Raw genomic sequence first — 23865 nt, 5'->3', positions numbered from 1 at the left:
CCTCTGTTGGCTGGATGTATTGTAGTCCTTCTCTTTGAACTCTGTTGGCTGGATGTATTGTAGTCCTTCTCTTTGACCTGCCGACCTCTGTTGGCTGGATGTATTGTAGTCCTTCTCTTTGACCTGCGACCTCTGTTGGCTGGATGTATTGTAGTCCTTCTCTTTGACCTGCCGACCTCTGTTGGCTGGATGTATTGTAGTCCTTCTCTTTGACCTGCCGACCTCTGTTGGCTGGATGTATTGTAGTCCTTCTCTTTGACCTGCCGACCTCTGTTGGCTGGATGTATTGTAGTCCTTCTCTTTGACCTGCCGACCTCTGTTGGCTGGATGTATTGTAGTCCTTCTCTTTGACCTGCCGACCTCTGTTGGCTGGATGTATTGTAGTCCTTCTCTTTGACCTGCCGACCTCTGTTGGCTGGATGTATTGTAGTCCTTCTCTTTGACCTGCGACCTCTGTTGGCTGGATGTATTGTAGTCCTTCTCTTTGACCTGCCGACCTCTGTTGGCTGGATGTATTGTAGTCCTTCTCTTTGACCTGCCGACCTCTGTTGGCTGGATGTATTGTAGTCCTTCTCTTTGACCTGCGACCTCTGTTGGCTGGATGTATTGTAGTCCTTCTCTTTGACCTGCCGACCTCTGTTGGCTGGATGTATTGTAGTCCTTCTCTTTGACCTGCGACCTCTGTTGGCTGGATGTATTGTAGTCCTTCTCTTTGACCTGCGACCTCTGTTGGCTGGATGTATTGTAGTCCTTCTCTTTGACCTGCCGACCTCTGTTGGCTGGATGTATTGTAGTCCTTCTCTTTGACCTGCCGACCTCTGTTGGCTGGATGTATTGTAGTCCTTCTCTTTGACCTGCCGACCTCTGTTGGCTGGATGTATTGTAGTCCTTCTCTTTGGCCTCTGTTGGCTGGATGTATTGTAGTCCTTCTCTTTGAACTCTGTTGGCTGGATGTATTGTAGTCCTTCTCTTTGACCTCTGTTGGCTGGATGTATTGTAGTCCTTCTCTTTGACCTGCCGACCTCTGTTGGCTGGATGTATTGTAGTCCTTCTCTTTGAACTCTGTTGGCTGGATGTATTGTAGTCCTTCTCTTTGACCTGCGACCTCTGTTGGCTGGATGTATTGTAGTCCTTCTCTTTGACCTGCGACCTCTGTTGGCTGGATGTATTGTAGTCCTTCTCTTTGACCTGCCGACCTCTGTTGGCTGGATGTATTGTAGTCCTTCTCTTTGACCTCTGTTGGCTGGATGTATTGTAGTCCTTCTCTTTGACCTGCCGACCTCTGTTGGCTGGATGTATTGTAGTCCTTCTCTTTGAACTCTGTTGGCTGGATGTATTGTAGTCCTTCTCTTTGACCTGCCGACCTCTGTTGGCTGGATGTATTGTAGTCCTTCTCTTTGACCTGCCGACCTCTGTTGGCTGGATGTATTGTAGTCCTTCTCTTTGACCTGCCGACCTCTGTTGGCTGGATGTATTGTAGTCCTTCTCTTTGACCTGCCGACCTCTGTTGGCTGGATGTATTGTAGTCCTTCTCTTTGACCTGCGACCTCTGTTGGCTGGATGTATTGTAGTCCTTCTCTTTGACCTGCGACCTCTGTTGGCTGGATGTATTGTAGTCCTTCTCTTTGACCTGCGACCTCTGTTGGCTGGATGTATTGTAGTCCTTCTCTTTGACCTGCCGACCTCTGTTGGCTGGATGTAATGTAGTCCTTCTCTTTGACCTGCGACCTCTGTTGGCTGGATGTATTGTAGTCCTTCTCTTTGACCTGCGACCTCTGTTGGCTGGATGTATTGTAGTCCTTCTCTTTGACCTGCGACCTCTGTTGGCTGGATGTATTGTAGTCCTTCTCTTTGACCTGCGACCTCTGTTGGCTGGATGTAATGTAGTCCTTCTCTTTGACCTGCCGACCTCTGTTGGCTGGATGTAATGTAGTCCTTCTCTTTGACCTGCGACCTCTGTTGGCTGGATGTATTGTAGTCCTTCTCTTTGACCTGCCGACCTCTGTTGGCTGGATGTAATGTAGTCCTTCTCTTTGACCTGCGACCTCTGTTGGCTGGATGTATTGTAGTCCTTCTCTTTGACCTGCCGACCTCTGTTGGCTGGATGTATTGTAGTCCTTCTCTTTGACCTCTGTTGGCTGGATGTATTGTAGTCCTTCTCTTTGACCTCTGTTGGCTGGATGTATTGTAGTCCTTCTCTTTGACCTGCCGACCTCTGTTGGCTGGATGTATTGTAGTCCTTCTCTTCGACCTGCCGACCTCTGTTGGCTGGATGTATTGTAGTCCTTCTCTTTGACCTGCCGACCTCTGTTGGCTGGGATTCGTACGGCAATGTTCTCAGTTTTAGGGGTGAAATTCACTTGTTGCCACATTGTTTGGTTCATTTAACTGAGACTTGGAAGCTGAGCAGGTTTAAAGAGGGTGTGAACTTTGGAGAGTTCATGTTGAAGGAGCTACGAGAGCAGAGGGTCGAGGGCTGAGAGCTGAAGGCTGAGAGCGGAGTGCCGGGGGCTGAGAGCTAGGGGCTGAGGGCTGAGATCTGAGGGCTGGGGGCTGAGAGCGGAGGGCCTGGGGCTGAGAGCTGAGGGCTGAGAGCTGAGGGCTGAGAGCGGAGGGCCGGGGGCTGAGAGCTGAGGGCCTGTGGGGCTGAGGGCTGTGGCTACTCCTGCCAAGTCTCATTCTGGAGAGTTAGGACCCTCTCTCTGCCACTCTTACCACACACTACCTCCTCCCCTCCACTACCCCCTGCCCACCTCCTCCCCTCCACTACCCCCTGCCCACCTCCTCTCCTCCACTACCCCCTGCCCACCTCCTCCCCTCCACTACCCCCTGCCCACCTCCTCCACTACCCCCTGCCCACCTCCTCCCCTCCACTACCCCCTGCCCACCTCCTCCCCTCCACTACCCCCCGCCCACCTCCTCTCCTCCACTACCCCCTGCCCACCTCCTCCCCTCCACTACCCCCTGGTAACCTCCTCCCTTCCACTACCCCCTGCCCACCTCCTCTCCTCCACTACCCCCTGCCCACCTCCTCCCCTCCACTACCCCCTGCCCACCTCCTCTCCTCTACTACCCCCTGCCCACCTCCTCCCCTCCACTACCCCCTGCCCACCTCCCCACCTCCTCTCCTCCACTACCCCCCGCCCACCTCCTCTCCTCCACTACCCCCTGCCCACCTCCTCCACTACCCCCTGCCCACCTCCTCTCCTCCACTACCCCCTGCCCACCTCCTCTCCTCCACAACCCCCTGCCCACCTCCTCTCCTCCACTACCCCCTGCCCACCTCCTCTCCTCCACTACCCCCTGCCCACCTCCTCTCCTCCACTACCCACTGCCCACCTCCTCTCCTCCACTACCCCCTGCCCACCTCCTCCACTACCCCCTGCTCACCTCCTTCACTACCCCCTGCCCACCTGCCCACCTCCTCTCCTCCACTACCCCCTGCCCACCTCCTCCACTACCCCCTGCCCACCTCCTCTCCTCCACTACCCACTGCCCACCTCCTCTCCTCCACTACCCCCTGCCCACTTCCTCTACTCCACTACCCCCTGCCCACCTCCTCCACTACCCCCTGCTCACCTCCTTCACTACCCCCTGCCCACCTGCCCACCTCCTCTCCTCCACTACCCCCTGCCCACCTCCTCCACTACCCCCTGCCCACCTCCTCTCCTCCACTACCCCCTGCCCACCTCCTCCACTACCCCCTGCCCACCTCCTCTCCTCCACTACCCCCTGCCCACCTCCTCCACTACCCCCTGCCCACCTCCTCTCCTCCACTACCCCCTGCCCACCTCCTCCACTACCCCCCCGCCCACCTCCTCTCCTCCACTACCCCCTGCCCACCTCCTCCACTACCCCCTGCTCACCTCCTTCACTACCCCCTGCCCACCTGCCCACCTCCTCTCCTCCACTACCCCCTGCCCACCTCCTCCACTACCCCCTGCCCACCTCCTCTCCTCCACTACCCCCTGCCCACCTCCTCCACTACCCCCTGCCCACCTCCTCTCCTCCACTACCCCCTGCCCACCTCCTCCACTACCCCCTGCCCACCTCCTCCACTACCCCCTGCCCACCTCCTCTCCTCCACTACCCCCTGCCCACCTCCTCCACTACCCCCCCGCCCACCTCCTCTCCTCCAACTACCACCTCACCATTTTGTGTATCTGTAATCATGTTTTACAGCTGCATATAAAGTGCTGCTTCCCAGAGGTGTGAACTGAGGCCTTGAGAGGATGTCGTCACTTTTAGTTAATGATGACCAGCACCAGCCAAAGTGTGTGTGTGTGTGTGTGTGTGTGTGTGTGTGTGTGTGTGTGTGTGTCTGTGTGTGTGTGTGTGTGTGTGTGTGTGTCTGTGTGTGTCTGTGTGTGTGTGTGTGTGTGTGTGTGTGTGTGTCTGTGTGTCTGTGTGTGTGTGTGTGTGTGTGTGTGTGTGTGTGTGTTGAGTTCTGAGAAGGTTTTAAATGGACACCCGCTGATTTGTCCTGCTCCTCAAGAAATGCTGGTTGCCATGACAAAAGTTAAACGTGAGTTGGCTTGGGGGTGTGGTTCGATATGGGGTGTTTTTTTGGGTGTGTCCTTGCCACCGCTAAGACACACCCATCTGTCAGAACCTTGCCCGCAGCTGTTTCCTCCCGCTCCATCACAACATAGGGCGGCAGGTAACCTAGTGGTTTAGAGTGTTGGAAGATCTGTTGCAAGAAATGTTGCAAGATCTTATCTCTGAGCTGACAAGGTACAAATCTGTCGCTCTGCCCCTGAACAAGGCAGTTAACCCACTGTTCTTAGGCCGTCATTGACGAAAATAATTTTTTCTTAAATGAATTGCCAAGTGAAATAAAAATCCAAATAAAAACTCTTGCAGGTTGAGTTCAATAACTACAGGCAGATGTATGGTGAGGTCTTCGCAATCAAATCAAATTGTATTGGTCACATACACATGGTTAGCAGATGTTAATGCAAGTGTAGCGAAATGCTTGTGCTTCTAGTTCCGACTATGCAGTAATATCTAACAATGAATCTAACAAATATACAATATATACAGTCGTGGCCAAAAGTTTTGAGAATGACACAAATATTAATTTTCACAAAGTCTGCTGCCTCAGTTTGTATGATGGCAATTTGCATATACTCCAGATTGTTATGAAGAGTGATCAGATTAATTGCAATTAATTGCAAAGTCCCTCTTTGCCATGCAAATGAACTGAATCCCCAAAAAACATTTCCACTGCATTTCATCCCTGCCACAAAAGGACCAGCTGACATCATGTCAGTGATTCTCTTGTTAACACAGGTGTGAGTGTTGATGAGGACAAGGCTGGAGATCACTCTGTCATGCTGATTGAGTTCGAATAACAGACTGGAAGCTTCAAAAGGAGGGGGGTGCTTGGAATCATTGTCCTTCCTCTGTCAACCATGGTTACCTGCAAGGAAAAACGTGCCGTCATTATTGCTTTACACAAAAAGGGCTTCACAGGCAAGGATAATGCTGCCAGTAAGATTGCACCCAAATCAACCATTTATCAGATCATCAAGAATTTCAAGGAGAGCGGTTCAATTGTTGTAAAGAAGGCTTCAGGGAGCCACTTCTCTCCAGGAAACACATCAGGGACGGACTGATATTCTGCAAAAGGTACAGGGATTGGACTTCTGAGGACTGGGGTAAAGTCATTTTCTCTGATGAATCCCCTTTCCGATTGTTTGGGGCATCCGGAAAAAAGCTTGTCTAGAGAAGACAAGGTGAACGCTACCATCAGTCCTGTGTCATACCAACTGTAAAGCATCCTGAGACAATTCATGTGTGGGGTTGCTTCTCAGCCAATGGAGTGGGCTCACTCACAATTTTGCCTAAGAACACAACCATGAATAAAGAATGGTACCAACACATGCTCCGAGAGCAACTTCTCCCAACCATCCAGGAACAGTTTGGTGACGAACAATGCCTTTTCCAGCATGATGGAGCACCTTGCCATAAGGCAAAAGTGATAACTAAGTGGCTCGGGGAACAAAACATCGATATTTTGGGTCCATGGCCAGGAAACTCCCCAGACCTTAATCCCATTGAGAACTTGTGGTCAATCCTCAAGAGGCGAGTGGACAAACAAAACCCCACAAATTGTGACAAACTCCAAGCGTTGATTATGCAAGAATGGGCTGCCATCAGTCAGGAAGTTAATTGACAGCATGCCAGGGGAAGGTTGCAGAGGTCTTGTTTTGTGTTGGATCCCAGGAAGAGTAGCTGCTGCTTTTTGCAACAGCTAATGAGGATCCTAATAAAATGTGACCGACCGGCTCGATTCGGGTCTTATGTAATAAACATTTGTAATTGTATTTTTTACATTGGATAAAGCAAGAAAATGTTATATCAAACACTATAGACCCTGGTTCGATCCCGGCCGTGCTCGGGAGTCCAATAGGGCGGCACACTGTTTTTATGTTATCCAGAGCGTTGGTGACTGCAGCTGAGTTCCTGGCAACAATTTAGGATTTTTTTTTTGTCAACGTTTACTGCCACCGGCCACATTCAACGGGTGTTGAGCGTTCGTAAATTCGTCAGTTATTCTGTGCTCTGTCACACTCAGACGAGAGTGCTCTGAAATCAGAGTAGATAGACAGAGCGAATTACCAGCTACATAAACATAAACATTCTATTGAAATAGTTACTTGCACAGTGGAGTCTTTTGTTTAGACATGTAGCTTGCTAGCTAAACAACGAATCATAATCTCAACTCGTAACGTTACTACTCTGCATGAATCTGCAGGTAGCTAACCAACCAGGTTCCATGTTAGCTTGCTAATATTAGTCTATAACTAGCAATGCAAATGGCTCTGAGATACTACTACACAACCAGCTAACGTTAGCTAGCGAGCCAACCAGCTAATGTTAGCTCACGAGCCAACCAGCTAATGTTTGCTAGCGAGCCAACCAGCTAACGTTAGCTAGCGAGCCAACCAGCTAACGTTAGCTAGCGAGCCAACCAGCTAACGTTAGCTAGCGAGCCAACCTGCTAACGTTAGCTAGCGAGCCAACCAGCTAACGTTAGCTAGCGAGCCAACCAGCTAACGTTAGCTAGCTAACAGTACACTTTCACTTGAAATGAAAATGACTTTCTGACAAAAGTAGACATGTAATATCTGAACATGTAGCTAGTTAGACTCTCTTACCTGTATACATGGATGGACACTTCTCCCTCTCTGTCACGGATGCCATGGTTACCCTTAGTTTAAAGATGTAATCCAGAGCCTTCTTTGTTCTCTTTTCGACTCTGTCTGCATATTTGCAATCAAGCACCAGAATTTTCTCCGAATCATTCTCTAATTCCACTGATTTCAAAACTCGGTCCTCCAGAAAGTGGAGAGCAACACTGATGCAGTTCTACTACGTGATATATTTCAAGAAATCTGTGTTAGAATGGATTACCTTTCACATACTGAGCAGCTCATGTTATAGACAGAAAGGTGCTACATGGCAGACCAGTCCGAACTCATCTCTCGGCATGTCCAGCCCACTCATTATCTCAGCCAATCATGGCTAGCGGGAAGGTTGCTGACTTTTTCCATGGCTAAAACAACTAGGCTCATAAGTTAACAATTGTATTCGTAAGGCACATGAAAATTCACATATTCCAGAATGCATTTCTGCAACAACAAAAAAACTAAGTAGTGATGTGCAACATATGCCTAGTTTCCTGAAATGAGTCACAAATACCGAACATGGTATATGTCTGGCTTAACGGAGTCTTGATTGATCTGAAGTTCTGTTGGTGATGGAACGAGGCTCCTTTTTCAAATCACCTGGGCTGTCCACACCTCGGATTGATGGCATGAGGCTCATTCTTCAAATCACCTGGGCTGTCCACACCTCGGATTGATTAATTAGTTGATGGAATGATTAGCCCTAACTCTTCAGTATGATCAAGCATTAGAGGTGTTGTGTTAATGGAGCTCAGATAAGAGTTGAGGATGAAAATATATTGTTTCCATACGTTTTGGTTCCATAATGTCTTTTGCTGTTGCTGAACATTTACACATGGCTGTTTAATTAACCCTGCCCATGTCGTGTTGAGTTGAACGACTGTCTCTGTTTCTGTGAAGAATGTAGAGTAGCAAAGGGGGCTAGTTGAGGCCTTCGAGGTCTTCACAGTCTGGTGACTGTGGAGCCTACAGGAAGTCTGGAAGTGAAAGCAGAGACGAACTAATAGGTCTGCCTGTCGGACCGCTGGCTTTGCACGTCTAACAAGGACTACGTTTAGTTACCCCCCCTTGTCCCAGAGGGTTATTTACAAGGGTCTTGTCCACTAAGGTGAGTGAAACTGATCTGCTTGTTCCGTTCAGCCCAGGAGGCTGCTAAGAGGCACCCCCCTTTGACTCCGAGAGAGATGAAGAGACAGAGTTACCCCTCAGACTGCATGCTCACTGTTTCACAGGGAGTGTGTGGAGTAGAGTGAGAAAGAGAGATAGGAGGAGGGAGGGGAGATGGGGAAAAATAAAGAAAGAGACAGGGGGAGGGACAGAGAGATGGAGAGGGGGGTATAGAGATTGTGAGAGGGGGGAGATGGAGAGAGTGAGGGAAAGAGATGGAGAGAGGGGGAGGGAGAGAGAGAGGAGGGGAGGGATCTGTTCCTAATGACTCCCCAGAGGAGAGGGTGAGAAGTAAAGTGAGAGTCAAGGTTAGGAACGGGGTCTTGGGAGGGTCCACAGGGCCACAATGGACCCCTTCATTACGAAGCAGAGGCCCCTCAAGGCTCTTCACTGCTCAGGAACATCAGCTGTAGGAACAGGCCTTATGAGACCCTCATCGCTTGTCCAACTTGTCTTGTAACAGAGAGAAATCAACCACACCAGCACTAAAGTCAGTCCTATTTTGAGACCATCTACAGCCCTGGCTGACAGAGGGTATTTTAACACATTGTTTAAAGTACACTGAGAATTTTAAAAGCTTTTTTGTTTTGTTTTATTAGTTACCATTGAACTGTGCCTTCTCCGGTTGCTACTGAGAGTTGAGCTTTGCCCTTTAAAAAAAAAAGAATTCTGACACGATCTCTTGTTGTAGTTCAGTTCAACCTAACAAATACATGTCTACTTTAACTTATGTAAATGTCATCAGGAACATTTGGAAAACAAGAGCCGCACCTATTATGTTTACATGCAGCCAGAGACAACATCCAACTCCCAAAATGGCACCCTATTCCCTACCTATTGCCCTATGGGCCCTGGTGCAGTGTAGTGCTCTATGAAGGGAATAGGGTGCCATTTGGGACAGAAAAAGGAGTGCTTGGCTGCGGCTCTCTGCCTGAGTGAATAATGTGGAAACTGGCGTGTGTTTATCTCAGCCAGTGGTGTGAGAAATGTGCCCTAATGTTGTTTGGGTTTCAGAGCTTTGAATCTTGGAGCCCATTTAGTTACGTCTGTAGAATGACAGTTGGACGCAGCCCATTTAGTTACGTCTGTAGAATGACAGTTGGAAGCAGCCCATTTAGTTACGTCTGTAGAATGACAGTTGGAAGCAGCCCATTTAGTTATGTCTGTAGAATGACAGTTGGAAGCAGCCCATTTAGTTACGTCTGTAGAATGCCAGTTGGACGCAGCCCATTTAGTTACGTCTGTAGAATGACAGTTGGATGGAGCCCATTTAGTTACGTCTGTAGAATGACAGTTGGATGGAGCCCATTTAGTTACGTCTGTAGAATGACAGTTGGATGCAGCCCATTTAGTTATGTCTGTAGAATGACAGTTGGATGGAGCCCATTTAGTTATGTCTGTAGAATGACAGTTGGATGCAGCCCCATTTAGTTACGTCTGTAGAATGACAGTTGGATGGAGCCCATTTAGTTACGTCTGTAGAATGACAGTTGGATGCAGCCCATTTAGTTACGTCTGTAGAATGACAGTTGGACGCAGCCCATTTAGTTACGTCTGTAGAATGACAGTTGGACGCAGCCCATTTAGTTACGTCTGTAGAATGACAGTTGGACGCAGCCCATTTAGTTACGTCTGTAGAATGACAGTTGGATGGAGCCCATTTAGTTACGTCTGTAGAATGACAGTTGGACGCAGCCCATTTAGTTACGTCTGTAGAATGACAGTTGGATGCAGCCCATTTAGTTACGTCTGTAGAATGACAGTTGGACGCAGCCCATTTAGTTACGTCTGTAGAATGACAGTTGGATGCAGCCCATTTAGTTACGTCTGTAGAATGACAGTTGGATGGAGCCCATTTAGTTACGTCTGTAGAATGACAGTTGGACGCAGCCCATTTAGTTACGTCTGTAGAATGACAGTTGGATGCAGCCCATTTAGTTACGTCTGTAGAATGACAGTTGGATGGAGCCCATTTAGTTACGTCTGTAGAATGACAGTTGGACGCAGCCCATTTAGTTACGTCTGTAGAATGACAGTTGGATGGAGCCCATTTAGTTACGTCTGTAGAATGCCAGTTGGACGCAGCCCATTTAGTTACGTCTGTAGAATGACAGTTGGATGCAGCCCATTTAGTTACGTCTGTAGAATGACAGTTGGATGGAGCCCATTTAGTTACGTCTGTAGAATGACAGTTGGACGCAGCCCATTTAGTTACGTCTGTAGAATGACAGTTGGATGGAGCCCATTTAGTTACGTCTGTAGAATGACAGTTGGACGCAGCCCATTTAGTTACGTCTGTAGAATGACAGTTGGACGCAGCCCATTTAGTTACGTCTGTAGAATGACAGTTGGATGCAGCCCATTTAGTTACGTCTGTAGAATGACAGTTGGATGCAGCCCATTTAGTTACGTCTGTAGAATGACAGTTGGACGCAGCCCATTTAGTTACGTCTGTAGAATGACAGTTGGACGCAGCCCATTTAGTTACGTCTGTAGAATGACAGTTGGACGCAGCCCATTTAGTTACGTTTCCCGACTCTCTGTGGTCACTAAACATTCCGTGGCACTTATTGTAAGAGTAGGGGTGTTAACCACGTTGTCTTGGATAAATTCCCAATCTGGCCCTCATACCATCATGGCCACCTAATCAAATCAAATCGTATTTGTCACACGCGCCAAATGTAACAGGTGTTGACCTTACAGTGAAATGCTTACTTACAAGCCCTTAAACAACAATGCAGTTCAAGAAATAGAGTTAAGAAAATATTCACTAAATAAACTAAAGTTTTTAAAAAATGTATCAAAAAGTAGCACAATAAAATGACATAACAATAACAGGGTCAATACAGGGGGTACCGGTACAGAGTCAATGTGGAGGCTATATACAGGGGGTACCGGTACAGAGTCAATGTGGAGGCTATATACAGGGGGTACCAGTACAGAGTCAATGTGGAGGCTATATACAGGGGGTACCAGTACAGAGTCAATGTGGAGGCTATATACAGGGGGTACCGGTACAGAGTCAATGTGGAGGCTATATACAGGGGGTACCGGTACAGAGTCAATGTGGAGGCTATATACAGGGGGTACCGGTACCGAGTCAATGTGCAGGGGTACAGGTTTGTCGGTAATTTTGTAAAGTGACTATGCATAGATAATAAACAGTGAGTAGCAGCAGTGTAAAAACAGGGGGGGAGGGTGTCAATGTAAATAGTCCAGGTGGCCATTTTATTAATTTTTCAGCAGTCTGCTGGCTTGGGGGTAGAAGCTGTTAAGTAAGGAGCGTTTTGGACCTAGACTTGGTGCTCTGGTACCGCTTGCCATGCGGTAGCAGAGAGAACAGTCGGGAGTCTTTGACTATATTTGGGGCTTCCTCTGACACCGCCTAGTATATAGGTCCTGGAAGGCAGGGAACTCGGCCCCAGCGATGTACTGTGCTGTACGCACTACCCTCTGTAGCGCCTTACAGTCAGATGCCAAGCAGTTGCCATACCAGGTGGTGATGCAACCGGTCAGTATGCTCTCGATGGTGCAGCTGTATAACTTTTTTAGGATCTGAGGACCCATTCCAAATCTTTTCAGTCTCCTGAGGGGGAAAAGGTGATGTTGTGCCCTCTTCAAAACTGTTGTCTTGGTGTGTTTGGACCATGATAGTTTGTTGGTGATGTGGACACCAAGGAACTTGAAACTCGACCCACTCCACTACAGCCTCATCGATGTTAATGGCGGCTTGTTTGGCCCTCCTTTTCCTGTAGTCCACGATCGTCTCCTATAGTCCCTGAGCTCTAAACCCTTGTTTCCCTGGCTTTAACCCCTGACTATAACCCATGGTACCCCTGGCTTGATGCCCTGGCTCGAACCCCTGGCTAAAAGCCCGGGGACTATAGGGGTTACTGGATTGTAGCTTGTTGTAGAATACATTTAACTAGTTGGCAATAAATCCAAATACCGTTCAGCTATCTAAAGAAATGTTGAAATGCAGGTACAGTATATTAAGCTGTGTGTGTCAGTTTGAACTGGGTCCAGTGAAACAACTTAATATCTTTGAGAGAAGCACTTATAGGGCCTCAAGGTTATGATTTTAATAATATAAGGAACTCTGTACTTGCAATGATCTCTTAGCTACATACTGAATATGATTAAACCTACAAAGCTACAGCTTTGTAGGCCTGATTTACCTTCTCTCCTAAACTGCTTTGACTTTAATGTAATTCCATATGAATTTAATGAATCAATTAAAGTTGATTGAATTCATTTAGATGAGCAGTGTTTGGCAGGGGCAGTCAACAGCCAGAGGTATGGTGAAGAGACAGACCTCATGTTCTCTAGTTGTTGTTTAATTCATTAGCAAATTAGATAATACTTTTTTTTTTTTGTCTTTGTTTAATTGAAATTAAATGTCATTGTTAAATTAGATTCCAATTCAATATATTTATGTTTGCCAATTATGTTTTTTTTCCAAAAGTTAACACTCGTGGAATGAATTGGAGCTTTTTATATTTTTGACAAGAAACTCAAGTATCAAATTGGTTATACTTTATGTAGAATTCACGTGAATTATTATCTTGTTTCGTATTGCACTGTGTTCAATACATATAATTTATAGCACAGCATTGTTAAATACTCGTTTCTGATTGGCTAGAAGGGCATTCTAGAATGGACGTTAAAACCAGATAATGGGACAGTTGAAAAAGGTATAGGACCATTTGCAATCATGACGCAGTAAGTACGTACACATGTAGACCGTACCTACTACGAAGTTACAGAAAGCTAAACCAACAACCACACAAAAAAACGAAATTGAATCTATTGTAAATGTAAAACTCCAACAAGGAAAAACATTGCTGGCTAACTAGCTAGAATTGATTTGTTTTTTGCAGATAGCATCTGATGACCTAATTTTGTGATGTACATTTTTCTAGTTCCTATTAGTCATGACACAAGTGGCGCTATGCTGTCAAATCCTCCCTCGTGTTTCTAGTTTAGTGTTGCTATGATGTCAAATCCTCCCTCATGTTTCTAGTTTAGTGTCGCTATGCTGTCAAATCCTACCTCATGTTTCTAGTTTAGTGTCGCTATGCTGTCAAATCCTCCCTCGTGTTTCTAGTTTAGTGTCACTATGCTGTCAAATCCTCCCTCATGTTTCTAGTTTAGTGTCACTATGCTGTCAAATCCTCCCTCATGTTTCTAGTTTAGTGTCACTATGCTGTCAAATCCTCCCTCATGTTTCTAGTTTAGTGTCTCTATGCTGTCAAATCCTCCCTCGTGTTTCTAGTTTAGTGGGGCTATGCTGTCAAATCCTCCCTCATGTTTCTAGTTTAGTGTCGCTATGCTGTCAAATCCTCCCTCATGTTTCTAGTTTAGTGTCGCTATGCTGTCAAATCCTCCCTCATGTTTCTAGTTTAGTGTCTCTATGCTGTCAAATCCTCCCTCGTGTTTCTAGTTTAGTGGGGCTATGCTGTCAAATCCTCCCTCATGTTTCTAGTTTAGTGTCGCTATGCTGTCAAATCCTCCCTCATGTTTCTAGTTTAGTGTCGCTATGCTGTCAAATCCTCCCTCATGTTTCTAGTTTAGTGTCGCTATGCTGTCAAATCCTCCCTCATGTTTCTAGTTTAGTGTCGCTATGCTGTCAAATCCTCCCTCATGTTTCTAGTTTAGTGTCGCTATGCTGTCAAATCCTCCCTCACGTTTCTAGTTTAGTGTCGCTATGCTGTCAAATCCTCCCTCATGTTTCTAGTTTAGTGTCGCTATGCTGTCAAATCCTCCCTCATGTTTCTAGTTTAGTGGGGCTATGCTGTCAAATCCTCTCTCACGTTTCTAGTTTAGTGTTGCTATGCTGTCAAATCCTCCCTCACGTTTCTAGTTTAGTGTCGCTATGCTGTCAAATCCTCCCTCATGTTTCTAGTTTAGTGTTGCTATGCTGTCAAATCCTCCCTCATGTTTCTAGTTTAGTGTCACTATGCTGTCAATCCTCCCTCATGTTTCTAGTTTAGTGTCGCTATGCTGTCAAATCCTCCCTCACGTTTCTAGTTTAGTGTTGCTATGCTGTCAAATCCTCCCTCACGTTTCTAGTTTAGTGTTGCTATGCTGTCAAATCCTCCCTCACGTTTCTAGTTTAGTGTAGCTATGCTGTCAAATCCTCCCTCATGTTTCTAGTTTAGTGTCGCTATGCTGTCAAATCCTCCCTCATGTTTCTAGTTTAGTGTCGCTATGCTGTCAAATCCTCCCTCATGTTTCTAGTTTAGTGTCGCTATGCTGTCAAATCCTCCCTCATGTTTCTAGTTTAGTGTCGCTATGCTGTCAAATCCTCCCTCATGTTTCTAGTTTAGTGTCACTATGCTGTCAAATCCTCCCTCATGTTTCTAGTTTAGTGGGGCTATGCTGTCAAATCCTCCCTCACGTTTCTAGTTTAGTGTTGCTATGCTGTCAAATCCTCCCTCACGTTTCTAGTTTAGTGTCGCTATGCTGTCAATCCTCCCTCATGTTTCTAGTTTAGTGTCGCTATGCTGTCAAATCCTCCCTCATGTTTCTAGTTTAGTGTTGCTATGCTGTCAAATCCTCCCTCATGTTTCTAGTTTAGTGTCACTATGCTGTCAATCCTCCCTCATGTTTCTAGTTTAGTGTCGCTATGCTGTCAATTCCTCCCTCACATTTCTAGTTTAGTGTTGCTATGCTGTCAAATCCTCCCTCACGTTTCTAGTTTAGTGTTGCTATGCTGTCAAATCCTCCCTCACGTTTCTAGTTTAGTGTCGCTATGCTGTCAAATCCTCCCTCATGTTTCTAGTTTAGTGTCGCTATGCTGTCAAATCCTCCCTCATGTTTCTAGTTTAGTGTTGCTATGCTGTCAAATCCTCCCTCATGTTTCTAGTTTAGTGTCACTATGCTGTCAATCCTCCCTCATGTTTCTAGTTTAGTGTCGCTATGCTGTCAAATCCTCCCTCACGTTTCTAGTTTAGTGTTGCTATGCTGTCAAATCCTCCCTCACGTTTCTAGTTTAGTGTCGCTATGCTGTCAAATCCTCCCTCGTGTTTCTAGTTTAGTGTCGCTATGCTGTCAAATCCTCCCTCATGTTTCTAGTTTAGTGTCGCTATGCTGTCAAATCCTCCCTCATGTTTCTAGTTTAGTGTCACTATGCTGTCAAATCCTCCCTCATGTTTCTAGTTTAGTGGGGCTATGCTGTCAAATCCTCTCTCACGTTTCTAGTTTAGTGTTGCTATGCTGTCAAATCCTCCCTCACGTTTCTAGTTTAGTGTCGCTATGCTGTCAAATCCTCCCTCATGTTTCTAGTTTAGTGTCGCTATGCTGTCAAATCCTCCCTCATGTTTCTAGTTTAGTGGGGCTATGCTGTCAAATCCTCTCTCACGTTTCTAGTTTAGTGTTGCTATACTGTCAAATCCTCCCTCACGTTTCTAGTTTAGTGTCGCTATGCTGTCAAATCCTCCCTCATGTTTCTAGTTTAGTGTCGCTATGCTGTCAAATCCTCCCTCATGTTTCTAGTTTAGTGTTGCTATGCTGTCAATCCTCCCTCATGTTTCTAGTTTAGTGTCGCTATGCTGTCAAATCCTCCCTCACGTTTCTAGTTTAGTGTTGCTATGCTGTCAAATCCTCCCTCACGTTTCTAGTTTAGTGTTGCTATGCTGTCAAATCCTCCCTCACGTTTCTAGTTTAGTGTAGCTATGCTGTCAAATCCTCCCTCATGTTTCTAGTTTAGTGTCGCTATGCTGTCAAATCCTCCCTCATGTTTCTAGTTTAGTGTTGCTATGCTGTCAAATCCTCCCTCATGTTTCTAGTTTAGTGTCACTATGCTGTCAATCCTCCCTCATGTTTCTAGTTTAGTGTCGCTATGCTGTCAAATCCTCCCTCACGTTTCTAGTTTAGTGTTGCTATGCTGTCAAATCCTCCCTCACGTTTCTAGTTTAGTGTCGCTATGCTGTCAAATCCTCCCTCATGTTTCTAGTTTAGTGTCGCTATGCTGTCAAATCCTCCCTCATGTTTCTAGTTTAGTGTCGCTATGCTGTCAAATCCTCCCTCGTGTTTCCAGTTTGACCAGCTGTTTTCAGCACCTGATATGTTTGAATTTAGTTGTCGTAGCGGCAGGTTTCCTAACAACAAACTATTTAGCTAGCTTCTAGCATAGTGTTTTGATATGCGGTCCAATCTCCTCCGTAATGAACAGTGTCCAGTGTGCTGACAAAAAGGCAAACGTTTCTAGCTATGCCAGGCAAAATCAGGCATCATCAGGTCATAGTTATGGACGTATCCAAATGAATGTCAATGGAAAACAGCTACTTGGCTGATATTCTGGCTGCAGCAGTCATGACTGTGTTAGCCGTAGCTAGTTGGCTAGCTAGAAAACACAGGATAAAAACGTTGCCAACGAACATAGCAATGGAACATAAAGCATGAACGACTGGGTCTCGTCCATAAATATCAAACTAATCAATCAAACGACTGGGTCTCGTCCATACATTTCAAACTAATCAATCAAATGACTGGGTCTCGTCCATACATTTCAAACTAATCAATCAAACGACTGGGTCTCGTCCATAAATATCAAACTAATCAATCAAACGACTGGGTCTCGTCCATAAATATCAAACCAATCAATCAAATGACTGGGTCTCGTCCATAAATATCAAACTAATCAATCAAATGACTGGGTCTCGTCTATAAATATCAAACTAAGCAATCAAACGACTGGGTCTCGTCTATAAATATCAAACTAATCAATCAAACGACTGGGTCTCGTCTATAAATATCAAACTAATCAATCAAACGACTGGGTCTCGTCTATAAATATCAAACTAATCAATCAAACGAGTGAGAAACTATGAATTTGCTTATAAAAATAAAAAATATTGAAGAAAAATAACATTTATACCAGTAAATGTGTGCTTTTCATATTGTTTTCTTTGCCAGTTGTGGTAAAAGCGGGATAAACACCGACCTTGGAAAAATACTCTGCCTCATCCCGCTACGCCGTCCATTATTTCAACAGCAATCCATTTATCCCTTACTTATACCATATAGAATTCATATAGGGTTAAACACCAACAATCTGTACATGGGAACCAGGGGAGCCAGGGGAGACAGGGGGACCAGCAGAACCAGGGGAGACAGGGGAACCAGCAGAACCTGGGGAGACAGGGGGACCAGCAGAACAAGGGGAACCAGCAGAACCAGGGGAGACAGGGGGACCAGCAGGACCAGGGGAGACAGGGGAACCAGCAGAACCAGGGGAGACAGGGGAACCAGCAGAACCTGGGGAGACAGGGGGACCAGCAGAACAAGGGGAACCAGCAGAACCAGGGGAGACAGGGGGACCAGCAGGACCAGGGGAACCAGCAGAACCAGGGGAGACAGGGGAACCAGGGGAGACAGGGGGACCAGGGGAGACAGGGGGACCAGCAGAACCAGGGGAGACAGTTGAGACTGGGGAACCAGGGGAGACAGGGGGACCCAGGGGAGACAGGGGAGACAGGGGGACCAGGGGAGACAGGGGGACCAGGGGAGACAGGGGGACCAGGGGAGACAGGGGAGACAGGGGAGACAGGGGAACCAGGGGAGACAGGGGAACCAGGGGGACCAGTGGAGACAGGGGAACCAGGGGAGACAGGGGGACCAGGGGAGACAGGGGGACCAGGGGAGATAGGGGAACCAGTGGAGACAGGGGAACCAGGGGGACCAGGGGAGACAGGGGGACCAGGGGAGACAGGGGTACCAGGGGAGATAGGGTGACCAGGGGAGACAGGGGGACCAGGGGAGACAGGGGGACCAGTGGAGACAGGGGATCCAGGGGAGATAGGGGGACCAGGGGAGACAGGGGGACCAGGGGAGACAGGGGAACAAGGGGAGATAGGGGGACCAGGGGAGATAGGGGGACCAGGGGAGACATGGGAACCAGGGGAGACAGGGGGACCAGGGGAACAAGGGGAGACAGGGAGACCAGGGGAGACAGGGGAGACAGGGGACCAGGGGAGACAGGGGGACCAGGGGAGACATGGGAACCAGGGGGACCAGGGGAGACAGGGCGACCAGGGGAGACAGGGGGACCAGGGGAGACAGGTGGACCAGGGGAGACAGGGGGACCAGCAGAACCAGGGGAGACAGTGGGACCAGGGGAGACAGGGGGACCAGGGGAGACAGGGGGACCAGGGGAGATAGGGGAACCAGGGGAGACAGGGGGACCAGGGGAACCAGGGGGACCAGGGGAACCAGGGGGACCAGGGGAGACAGGGGGACCAGGGGAGACAGGGGGAGATAGGGGAACCAGGGGAGACAGGGGGACCAGGGGAGATAGGGGAACCAGGGGAGACAGGGGAACCAGGGGAATTAGCGGAGACAGGGAACCAGTGGTTGTATCTCTACTGGCATCACTACTTCATCCTCCTCAAATATATGTATTTCGTTTTTCTCTTTAGAGCAACCTAACTGTACAACCTATCTACCTAACCTAACTATATAGCCTAACTATACAACCTAACTGTACAACCTATCTACCTAACCTAACTATACAGCCTAACTATACAACCTAACTATACAACCTAACTACCTAACCTAACTATACAGCCTAACTATACAACCTAACTATACAACCTAACGACCTAACCTAACTATACAACCGAAGTGTACAACCTAACAGTACGACCTAACTATACAACCAAACTATACAACCTAACTATACAACCTAACTGTACAACCTTACAACCTAACTATACAACCTAACTGTACAATCTAACTATACAACCTAACTGTACAACCTAACTATACAACCTAACTGTACAACCTAACTGTGCAACCTAACTATACAACCTAACTGTACAACCTAACAACCTAACTGTACAACCTAACTGTACAACCTAAAAACATAACTGTACAACCTAACTGTACAACCTAACAACCTAACCTAACTATACAACCTAACTGTACAACCTAAAAACATAACTGTACAACCTAACTGTACAACCTAACAACCTAACTGTACAACCTAACTATACAACCTAACAACCTAACTATACAACCTAACTATACAACCTAACTGTACAACCTAACTATACAACCTAACTGTACAACCTAACAACCTAACTGTACAACCTAACTGTACAACCTAACAACCTAACTATACAACCTAACTGTACAACCTAACAACCTAACTGTACAACCTAACTGTACAACCTAACAACCTAACTGTACAACCTAACTGTACAACCTAACTATACAACCTAACTGTACAACCTAACTATACAACCTAACAACCTAACTATACAACCTAACTATACAACCTAACTGTACAACCTAACTATACAACCTAACTGTACAACCTAACAACCTAACTGTACAACCTAACTGTACAACCTAACAACCTAACTATACAACCTAACTGTACAACCTAACAACCTAACTGTACAACCTAACTGTACATCCTAACAACCTAACTGTACAACCTAACTGTACAACCTAACAACCTAACTGTACAACCTAACTATACAACCTAACTGTACAACCTAACTACCTAACTGTACAACCTAACTGTACAACCTAACAACCTAACTGTACAACCTAACAACCTAACTATACAACCTAACTGTACAACCTAACAACCTAACTGTACAACCTAACTGTACAACCTAACAACCTAACTGTACAACCTAACTGTACAACCTAACAACCTAACTGTACAACCTAACTATACAACCTAACTGTACAACCTAACTGCCTAACTGTACAACCTAACTGTACAACCTAACAACCTAACTGTACAACCTAACAACCTAACTATACAACCTAACTGTACAACCTAACAACCTAACTGTACAACCTAACAACCTAACTGTACAACCTAACTATACAACCTAACTGTACAACCTAACTACCTAACTGTACAACCTAACTGTACAACCTAACAACCTAACTGTACAACCTAACAACCTAACTGTACAACCTAACTATACAACCTAACTGTACAACCTAACTATACAACCTAACTGTACAACCTAACAACCTAACTATATAACCTAACTGTACAACCTAACAACCTAACTATACAACCTAACTGTACAACCTAACTACCTAACTGTACAACCTAACTGTACAACCTAACAACCTAACTGTACAACCTAACAACCTAACTGTACAACCTAACTATACAACCTAACTGTACAACCTAACTATACAACCTAACTGTACAACCTAACAACCTAACTATACAACCTAACTGTACAACCTAACAACCTAACTATATAACCTAACTGTACAACCTAACTGCAACATACAGTATTTTTCCAGACGCTAAAGAAAAATGTATAGAACAAACATGCTGGCATTTCCTCTCCCCCTCTGTCTCTTAAACCGGTGTTATAAACTGGTTTTATAAACTGGTGTTTTACAACCGTTTGGTGTGAAACAGGAGTAGAGAAACCAGACCAGTAATGCCGTAGCCATAGAATTATTGGGAATGTCCGGTTTCGATGGCCCTGTGAACATGGCCACCACATAGAACAGGAGAGACAGTGACAGAGAGACTCGAGAGAGACTCGTCTGCTCATAGATTTGTGTTGCGTTTGCCTGCCAATGGAACCACGTCAACCAAAGGAACCACGTCAACCAAAGGAACCACGTCAACCAATGGAACCACGTCAACCAATGGAACCACGTCAACCAATGGAACCACGTCAACCAATGGAACCACGTCAACCAAAGGAACCACGTGTCATACTTCCAGATTATAGTTTAAATTGCGATTTTCCACAAACTTGACAGTCTGTAGTCTGTAGTTTATAGTTTATACGGCTCCCGAGTGGCACAGCGATCAAAGGAACTGCATCTCAGTGTTAGAGCCGTCACTACAGTCCCTGGTTCGAATCCAGGCTGTATCACATCCGGCAGTGATTGGGAGTCCCCCATAGGGTGGTGCACAATTGGCCAAGCGTCATCCAGGTTTGGCCGGGGTAGGCTGTCATTGTAAATAATAATTTGTTCTTAACTGACTTGTCAAGTTAAATAAAGATTAAAATAAATACTACTAATAATAAAATATATTCAAATATATATATATATAAATAGCTTTCAACATGTCTATGTCGCTTTTCACCCTCTCCTGCTTGAGGTCTGGTTTTCAATTTCCACGTTCGGAGTTTCATACAACTATGTAGTAGGAACTTGTCACAACATCCTCAGTGATTTATGAAAAGAGTTGAACTCACCTGAACTGTCCCATTCGACCCTGAAGCCCAGAGCTGTGGTTGGTGCGCCTGGAATTAGGCTTTATGTTTTAGTCCGGGGCCAACTCCCATTTGACCGACAAATACCTCAGCACTATGAAAGGAGAGAACACAACATATCTAGGGCTTCAACTGATCATCATCCACAGGAACTGTTCTGAGAAGCTGTCCTTGTCATTTAGAACTACAAACACACTGAACTAAGGGTGCCCGGAGGAGACAGATCTAAGGGTGCCCGGAGGGGACAGAACTAAGGGTGCCCAGAGGGGACAGAACTAAGTGTGCCCAGAGGGGACAGAACTAAGGGTGCCCGGAGGGGACAGATCTAAGGGTGCCCGGAGGGGACAGAACTAAGGGTGCCCGGAGGGGACAGAACTAAGGGTGCCCGGAGGGGACAGAGCTAAGGGTGCCCGGAGGGGACAGAGCTAAGGGTGCCCGGAGGGGACAGAACTAAGGGTGCCCGGAGGGGACAGAACTAAGGGTGCCCGGAGGGAACAGAACTAAGGGTGCCCGGAGGGGACAGAACTAAGTGTGCCCAGAGGGGACAGAACTAAGGGTGCCCGGAGGGGACAGATCTAAGGGTGCCCGGAGGGGACAGAACTAAGGGTGCCCGGAGGGGACAGAACTAAGGGTGCCCGGAGAGGACAGAACTAAGGGTGCCCGGAGGGGACAGAGCTAAGGGTGCCCGGAGGGGACAGAACTAAGGGTGCCCGGAGGGGACAGAACTAAGGGTGCCCGGAGAGGACAGAACTAAGGGTGCCCGGAGGGGACAGAACTAATGGTGCCCGGAGGGGACAGAACTAAGGGTGCCCGGAGAGAACTAAGGGTGCCCGGAGGGGACAGAACTAAGGGTGCCTGGAGGGGACAGACACAGGATGAGTATCATATAGAAAACTCTTACGACCAAAAGTTGAAAGTTGATTTTAAATATTTTGGTTGTGTTAGGGTTTCTCTCTCTCTCTCCTTCTAGTCTTTGTGTCTGCTGTTTTGTTGGGGTTTCTCTCTCTCTCTCCTTCTAGTCTTTGTGTCTGCTGTTTTGTTAGGGTTTCTCTCTCTCTCCTTCTAGTCTTTCTGTCTGCTGTTTTGGAGCTATGAGGTTTATATACTAGGACCTCCTCATCCTTTTAAAACAGAAAGTATTCATACCCTTTGACTTCCTCCACATTTTATTATGTTATAGCCTGAATTCAAAATGGCTTACATTGATTTATTTTCTCACCGATCTACAAAACAATACCCCATAATGACAAAGTGAAAACATGTTTTAAAATATTTTAGCAATTTTTTCTGAAAATGAAATACAGAATTCTCTCATTTACAAAAGTATTCACACCCCTGAATTAATACTTTGTAGAAGTACCTTTGATTATAGCTGTGAATCTCTAAGAGCTTTCCACACCTGGGTTTTGCAACATTTCCCCATTATTATTTTCTAAATTCTTTAAGATATTTCAAATCAGTCATTTCTAGACAACCATTTTCAGGTCTTGCTATAGGTTTTTCAAGTAAATTTAAGTCAAAAAACTGTAACTCGACCACTCAGGAACATTCACTGTCTTCTTGGTAAGCAACTCCAGTGTAGATTTGGCCTTGTGTTTTAGGTTATTGTCCTGCTGAAAGGTGAATTCACCTCCCAGTGTCTGGTGGAAAACAGACTGAACCAGGTATTCCTCCCCAGTCTTTAACAATGACAAGCATACCCATAACATGATGCAGCCACAACTATGCTTGAACATATGGAGAGTAATGTGTAATGTGTAATGTGTTGTATTGGATTTGCCCCAAACTTAACACGTTGTATTCAGGACAAAACATGAATTGCTTTGCCACATTTTTTGCAGTATTACTTTAGTGCCTTGTTGCAAACAGGATGCATGTTTTGGAATGTTTTCATTCTGTACAGACTTCCTTCTTTTCACTCTGTCCATTAGGTTTGTATTGTGGAGTAACTACACTGTTGTTCATCCATCCTCAGTTATTTCCTATCACAGCCATTAAGCTCTGTAACTATTTTAAAGTTACTATTGGCCTCATGGTGAAATCACTGAGTGGTTTCTTTCCTCTCCAGCAACTGAGTTAGGAAGGACGCCTGTATCTTTGTAGTGACTGGGTGTATCGATGCACCATCCAAAGTGTAATTAATATCTTGCTCAAAGGGATATTCAATGTCTGTTTTTTTTTTTTACAAATAGGTACCCTCTTCTTTGTGAGAAATTGAAAAACCTCCCTGGTTTTTGAGGTTGAATCTGTGTTTGAAATTCACTGCTCGACTGAGGGACCTTACA

The 23865-nt window shown here is 46.2% G+C and overlaps 1 protein-coding gene and 1 long non-coding RNA gene across 2 annotated transcripts in view; one reads left to right on the top strand and one right to left on the bottom strand.

Annotated features, from left to right (window-relative positions):
- The window catches only part of trabd2a (TraB domain containing 2A), a 129478-nt gene that overhangs the window by 54353 nt on the left and 51260 nt on the right, over positions 1-23865 (top strand). The window lies entirely within an intron of this gene.
- On the bottom strand, positions 4893-7719 carry LOC149979064 (uncharacterized). The gene is made up of 2 exons (XR_016484863.1): positions 7164-7719; positions 4893-5422 (listed from the first exon to the last, which is right to left on the bottom strand). It is a non-coding gene; the product is annotated as an uncharacterized LOC149979064 (long non-coding RNA).

This window comes from Oncorhynchus mykiss, chromosome 12 (assembly GCF_057628025.1).
Source record: "Oncorhynchus mykiss isolate SJ-2025 chromosome 12, ASM5762802v1, whole genome shotgun sequence".
In the NCBI taxonomy this organism is placed as follows: Eukaryota; Metazoa; Chordata; class Actinopteri; order Salmoniformes; family Salmonidae; genus Oncorhynchus; species Oncorhynchus mykiss.
The sequence above is the reverse complement of the archived record's forward strand: the minus strand, read 5'-3'. Positions and strand labels throughout refer to the sequence as shown.